The sequence below is a fragment of the Ylistrum balloti genome, unplaced genomic scaffold (genome assembly GCF_031769215.1).
Source record: "Ylistrum balloti isolate Yb309-2 unplaced genomic scaffold, AGI_CSIRO_Ybal_v1 Utg369894, whole genome shotgun sequence".
NCBI classification, from domain to species: Eukaryota; Metazoa; Mollusca; class Bivalvia; order Pectinida; family Pectinidae; genus Ylistrum; species Ylistrum balloti.
Genome location: NW_026782025.1, coordinates 1,246,139 through 1,254,242, shown reverse-complemented (window position 1 = coordinate 1,254,242; position 8,104 = coordinate 1,246,139).

The window sequence follows — 8,104 nt, the reverse complement described above, 5'->3', positions numbered from 1 at the left end:
ATGGGTATGTAGGATAGGGATATTCCACCCGAGGGTTCACAAAATGTACCCATATAGAAAAGAGTTTTTTTCTCTGATTTCTAATCTCATATTATCAAATATTTGCACTCACCTCGCGGTAGCCATCACTGGACGCCGCCATTTTTTAGATTTCAATTGTTTTTCCTTTGGCCATATACATAAAAAAATGCTGAAATAGATTCTCCATCCCCAAATTTTGCAAACTATGTTTGCGGTCGAAAACATAATATGGACTTTGAATGTAAACATCCAACGTCTGTGTTTAACTGTTTTTTCTTCAAGCGGACTGGGTCAAATACCCCGTCAAATATATCACCCAGAGACACGCGTACGCGTTCAAATATAGTGCCTTAAAACACGCAATAAAACTATATTTATACTACTTCACTGTCAATAGTAATCTTACAAGTCTTACACATTTATGAATGGAATTCTTGGTTTGCTTGTGAGATGACGTCACTTACGTCACACATTTCGCGCCACACCGACAGGAGGAAAGTCAGTCATTGTGACTTTCAATCACACGTGGACGACGGCGGAAAGGCCGAGTCCCAGGGTTGGTGATGTTGATATTTATAGAACAGTTTTGTTAATACGAGCCAGCAAACAATGACTCCAATCGACTATGCGTGTTTGTGGATGAAGCGGTTGACGAGGACATAGTCGATGAGTGCGCGGGAAAAAACTATGAATTACTCCGCGGGCGAGGCTTTATTACACAGGCGCCTGTGTAATAAACGTCTATCATGACCATGTTTATTGCCCTGGACAGGCCTATCTGACAGAGGTGGAAATGAGAAAAAAACTCTTTTCTATATGGGTATGTAGGATATCCTACATACCCACATAGAAAAGAGTGTTTTTCTCTCATTTCTAAAACCTCGGGTTTTACCACATTTTGTGACCCCTCGGGTGGAATATCCCTATCCTACATACCCATATAGAAAAGAGTCTTATAATCCCACATGACTGCACTCGGTGACCTCGTTCGAGGGACTATTTTTCTTTTGTACAAAGGGAGACAACTCCCGCGATCGTCTGCTCAAAAATCAAAATGGCTGAGACTGAGAAATTTCAAAACACTAACCTCTTCGCAAAAGAATAATATTTCCCAAACACAACAACACAGCAGCATATCCATGTGATCTGATCCAACTGATGTTACCCTGTCCATATTCTATGGATCCACAATTAGTGGAGGAAACTTTAACATTAAAATCCACAACCACATGTTTCCCATCACCACCGTGCCAAAGGCTCCTGAAATAAATTTGACACGTCGACGGCCTCGCGTTATTTACGACAGCGAAAGTGATAGAGCAGGAGCCCACAGGGGTCAGCCTAGCTGGAAAGGTAACAAAATTTGTTGCGCACAGCAAGGATCTATATACTTGGGCAAACAAAGAAATGGAAGTCTGCCGGTCCCCTGCTGGTAAGTGTGGTCCTCAGGGGCAGGATAATACATGGAAAATTTGAGCTAGCTTAGCTTTCATGAGTAACAAAGAAAAACAACTCAATATGTAATAAGCGTGATAAAGTGTATTAGAAATGACCGATGACAGATTTTTTACGTAGTGGGGTACCCCTACCAGAGCTCAAAAAAGGGCTCCAAAAATCATGCTAGCTCAATTCATGGGAAAGGTAACAAAATTTGTTGCGCAAGCAGGTAACAAGGATCTACTAGCCTCAAATTTATCAGTGGGGCCCACTTTAACAGAAAAGAGCAGTGACAGACATTTTCAGTGGTGGGGGTGTCCGAGAAATGACCAGACACCCCAAAGTACCACGTCCAACAGCTAAGCTAGCTCAGCTCATGGGGTAACAACTTCAAACTAGCCTCAAATTTCTCAGTAGGGCCCACTTTAACAGAAAAGAGCAGTGACAGACATTTTCTGTGGTGGGGGAGGGTCCGAGCCGGATGCCCTCAAAATACCTTGCTGATAGAACCATTTTGTCATGCATGCATGACTTTTTAAACCTTTTTATTTGCTCCAGCCCAATGGGTATATCAACACATGACCTAATATTGCATTGAATATCCTCTCAGGCCTACATCGTGAATAACTAATCCCAGAGAATTTTTTTCCACCCAGAGTCAGTGAATCCATCATAGATACAATCCTAATTCAAAAGGTCATACATCTTTTCAAGAAAAAGTAATTAATGCCAGTTGTAGTGATAAGAGACTTCCCGTTGTATAGGCCACAACATGCAACAGCATGCACTGTGTAGCTTCTCCAGACTAAATTTTAGGGAGAGTACGATAGGTGCATGAGGTCCTGGATGTTCTTGTCCGTATTTTTTCCAATTTCTTCTCCATCCTCACTTGATTTCACGCAACAGAGTACATGTAACACAAGAGTCAGGTGAATGAAATTACATTAGACTTGCTAAAGTTCACCAATTTGACTTTGTATTAATTTTTTAGCTCCTATTATCTGGTAAAAAACTGGGATTATAGCCCTACGATCAGACTGTTGACTGGATTTAAATGAAAAGTCAATGATAAATTTTATGAAATTCCAGAAAATCCATAGAAAAAGAAAATCCAGATACATGTATGGCAGGGGATCTCAACAATTATAGGAAGGTTGAGATACAGAAAAAAATACAATTATCAAGAACATCCAGGACCACATGCACCTATCGTACTCTCCTTAAAATTTAGTCTGGAGAAGCTACACAGTGCATGCTGTTGCATGCTGTGGCCTATGCAACGGGACCTCTCTTATCACTACAACTGGCATTAATTACTTTTTCTTGAAAACTGTATGACCTTTTGAATTAGGATTGTATCTATGATGGATTCACTGACTCTGGGTGGAAAAAAATCCTCTGGGATTAGTTACGATGTAGGCCTGAGAGGATATTCAATGCAATATTAGGTAATGTGTTGATATATTCATTGGGCTGGAGCAAATAAAAAGGTTTAAAAAGTCATGCATGCATGACAAAATGGTTCTATCAGCAAGGTATTTTGAGGGCATCCGGCTCGGACCCTCCCCCACCACAGAAAATGTCTGTCACTGCTCTTTTCTGTTAAAGTAGGCCCTACTGATAAATTTGAGGCTAGTTTGAAGTTGTTACCCCATGAGCTGAGCAAGCTTAGCTGTTGGGCGTGGTACTTTGGGGTGTCTGGCTCGGACCCCCCACCACTGAAAATGTCTGTCACTGCTCTTTTCTGTTAAAGTGGGCCCCACTGATAAATTTGAGGCTAGTTTTAAGTTGTTACCCCATGAATTGAGCTAGCATGATTTTTGGAGCCCTTTTTTGAGCTCTGGCAGGGGTACCCCACTACGTAAAAAATCTGTCATCGGTCATTTCTAATACACTTTATCACGCTTATTACATATTGAGTTGTTTTTCTTTGTTACTCATGAAAGCTAAGCTAGCTCAAATTTTCCATGTATTATCCTGCCCCTGAGGACCACACTTACCAGCAGGGGACCGGCAGACTTCCATTTCTTTGTTTGTCCAAGTATATAGATCCTTGCTGTGCACAACAAATTTTGTTACCTTTCCAGCTAGGCTGACCCCTGTGGGCTCCCGGTCTATGACGAATAATTCTTCGGACCAAACTTCAACTTGTTGTCTCGCTAGTGTGAATATGTCACGCATCTACCTGGCGATGAAAGACTCGAAATTCCCCGCCATGTGCACCGGTCGCGGTCAGCTACACGGATCACGACCTGTAACGTACGCTTTGAAGTGACAGGGAGAAAAACCACTGTTTATATATGAATGTGGTATATATAGCATATGTTGATCGATCTATTGATATATAATATCAGAAATACTATATTGTAAATGAATAATTAATAAATATCATTGATTTTTTTACGATCTATATTATGTTGCGTAATGATTTACATGCAAACAGTGACGTCATGAAACGTGAATGGTGATATTCATGCGCCATTCAGACACTACCGTGGGATTTTTTTTCTTTTTACGTCGTGGCGGAAATAATGGGGTGGGAGAAAAATAATCATCCCCTACCCTCAGAGGATGTGACAGAGAAATCTCCAACCCTCGGCAGAGCCTCGCGTTAGACAACAATAAAAATCATCCCTCGGGTTGGAGATTTCTCTATCACACCCTCAGGGTAGGGGAAGATTCTATTAATCTCCCTTTAGACAAGAATCTAATATCGGGCCCATTGTATAAGTATCTCAATCGGGCAGAAATTCTACCAGTAATATTTCTTTGCCCGGTATTTCTAACTATGGCGGTTAGCTCCTTTTCTGATTGAATTTGATTTATTTTTCAATTCTTAAACTGAAATAAGGGTGGACAGTTAGTCAGGGAGGAAACCAATTAATCATATTTATCATTTCTTTTTTTAAAAACTGGAAAAAAAACTCCTATTATAATAACTTTCTGTTTAGTATAATGGTGGATGAAAAATTCATGTTCCCAGAGAGGATCTATTAACCTTGTAACGCGATTGATTGAACGATTAACAATATCCTTTCAAGAACATGGTGAATTATTGTGTAATAACTGATGTATTAGTTTATGTTTTTTCCGGTTTTTTGTTTCTGTCGATGCTGTCCATTGTATTCTCTAACTCCCTCATCTGATGTTCCCGTCTGTAGCCTTGTGGTTAATCTTCCTACATCTAACTGTTATGTTCTTCAGAACATTTATCCCAAACCAAATTAGCATATTCCAAAGCCGCTTTAATATATGATAGCAATGATCTACTGATTTTATTGACTTCAGAAGAATGTTGATTCGTTTAAAAACACTAACAAAGACTTTCTGTATATGTTAAGTCATCTTTACATCTTCGCCTTTAGTAAGACCAAGATGTATATGATTTCTACGAATTGTTAATTGTTCATCTGAAAGGAGATGTGAGGATGAAATGGCTCGTATTTATTTCAGTAAAAGTAATAATGATTGGGATGAATAACAAGTAAGTTATGATATTTCAATTATCAGGATAAAGGCATTAGTAGGATGGAAATGTTCAGAGTGCAGCTCTGCTTTTGACATCGCCAAATGTTTAACGAATGGGTTTTAATGTAATGTTAAGAGTTATCTCCCTTCTCAGTTGATGACTATATTGTAACAGCACACTGTATTGTATACTGAAGTGCATAAGTAAGTATACGTTGAAATTGTGGATAACATATTTCCAACATAGAAACTGGTAAAAAACATCGTTGTTAACATTGGAAAAATCATTGTATCGGCTAAATGCATTCAACTATACAATTAAATGAAGTTTTAAAGCGACATCACGGATTAAACGAATTCTACGGACTTCTACATCACTGTGTATAGATATCAAGTATGTCACCCTACAAACAACGACAGTTGATTTTTCTGAAATATGCACCCCGTGCTATCATACTATAACATAAAAATATCGACGTCATTATGTAACGTCATTTTGATTGGCCAAAGAAAGGAGGTCATTATCAATGTAAAAATACTGAGATTTTTTGTTAAATCGTGAAGATCGTCTTAATGTATAATCTTGTGTTATAAGTCCATGCCAATAAAGACGAGTGTACTGTTGGTGGTTTATGCACCGAACACGCTGAGTTTTGTGTTATTGATCAAGAACATAAAAAGGTGATTTTAAATCTCCAGTTATCTCACCTGATTTTAAATAACAAAGTATAATGTTTGATTTTCAAGGCATGGTATCCTTGTTTGTATAGATTAGTTTGGTTTTCATGTTTATTGTTTGTTCATCTTTGTTTCCGGATGTTAGATCCTTGTAGATAACTGGAGGGCGGATAGAATGAGATAACAGGTCTTATCTGATGATGTTCCTGCCACACATCCTGTCTCAGTTGGAGTAAAATAGAATAACTGCTATGACCATGTAACGATAATTTAATTAATGTAGTTGTGTATGAAATATCTATGTTTATAAGACGGTTACATCCATTTCAATTTTCAGTTTGATTGCTGTAAGCATGGCGGCTTACAGGATACAAAAACATACATATTGAACACAATGGTGACTTTGTATAGGAGAGTGTTGATTGAATAATAACACATACGTTTACACACGTGTACCTGTGTGATAATACAATTATACATTACTACATTGAATAGGCATTTTTCTTGAAAACAAATACTCTGTATTCACAAAGAATACACAACAGTTTTACCTCTGAAACAGAGGTTGAACATGCTTGGGTGAAGATAATACATGTAATGTGGCTTCAGACATATCACCCTTAAGTTAGTATAAAATGGACATTTGAGCATGAAATACAATTCGTCAACATATATACGATGGTTCTGAAATAAATTGTCTCTGAAAATTTTCATTTCAAACAATTCTTTCGAGAAATCAAATTATTCTCTACCTTCAGTGTGTGTTAGTATTGCATTGCGAAATACCTCATAGACTTGGCAGGCCGATCGATCAACATAAAAGACTAAATCCGATATATATTCATGTGGAATATTGATGCGGCCTATATATTGACCTGACAATGAGAAATAGCTGTACCAGTCCCTTCAGTATACCATTTTATAGGTAAAGGGGTTTTTTCATTATCGAAGACATGCACAAAACGTACCGCGACCTTACATACATGTAATTACGAAACGTATCGGAAATGTCAATTGACCTTAGTCAGTGAACTACGTGTATTTACATTCGAGGACTTTTAAATAAACATTTAAATAACACCGAAGCATGTATATGGTTGGAAATAATGTCTATTTTAGTTCAATTCTTTTGTCATTACCTGCCTGCCATGTTTCATTGGAAAAGTGGAACGCTTATGAATACATACACGCATTTCACGCTTCTTTGAGATTATAAAATATATATACAAAAATATGAAAATTTATTCAGTTAGGGGCTAGCACATCTGCCCATTCAGATTTTGACATTTTATTTTATCACTTTGCATTTTCCTCAGCCCCCTCTCTGGTTTAAAAATTAAAGCCTATAGCATCAATTTTGAGTTCGAAAAGCCCGAAACATCTGCGTGTATAACACTTTATCTCATTCTTAATTGATACTGAAAGGCATAGTTTAATTCAAAACCGAATATGCTGACCACTTCTTTTTCTTTTTCTTTTTTGCAACGTTTAACTTCTACACACCTCTGCTAAAACAAAATTGTCCAGTTTCCAAAACTTTGGAGTCTGAAGTCTGCTATTACTATGCAGTCTGGCCTACATGTTTTAAATTAACGATTAATGTTATCAACACCATCGAGAAAACATTTCATGTAAGTTGAGATCTCAAGTTTCTACATTATCAAATATTATCTACCATTAGACTGTAAACGTAAAGTTGTACATATTTTAGCTCAAGTCAAAGTTTTGTTTAGTGCATTCCGCGCGGGAGATATTACGCTAAAATATGACAACAGTTTCTGTATGTCGTTAATATAGCAGTTCTTATGAATGTAAGAATTAATGATTTCGCTCATTTTTTTCAAAATTTTCTTGCACCAAATTAAGTTAGTTTTATAGTATTTGATTTTCAAATATGGACATATAATAGTCACTTATAATAACCAGTCTTACGATCACCAAAAGTGTTATTTTTTGTGAATGATAGACCACAATGTAATATTTTGTCTCTTAATTTGTGATAAATATTAAAGATATCTTGTATCCATACCCCATTGTATGGTACACGACGTGAAAATGTTAAAATACATTCTAAAGTCACGGGACTCATTTCTGGATGTTTTCAAGCCAATAAGTCAAAAATATTGTTATACTTATATAATTTCTAATAAATTTAGCTACTGAAATTTTCCCAAATTATCAACAACAGCAACAAATATTAGGTTGAACTAAATTCGCTCAGATTGACTTTGCTGTAGTACAAAAGGCATATCTCAAAAAATAAATAAATGGAAAATGGAAACTTTTGAAAATGTGTGTCTTCATTCTGAGAAAAAAAACAACAATGGCGAGAAACAGTAAGGACATGATAAAGAGATAAAAGTGTAATTTTCCCATTTTCTCTTTCTTTGTAAACTGTGTAAAGCTCTTTGTTGCAACACTCTATTTGTATATCACAAAAAATAGATTGAAGTAATGCATTCTATTGTATGGTGTAAATAATTCAGCATTGTAAATCTTA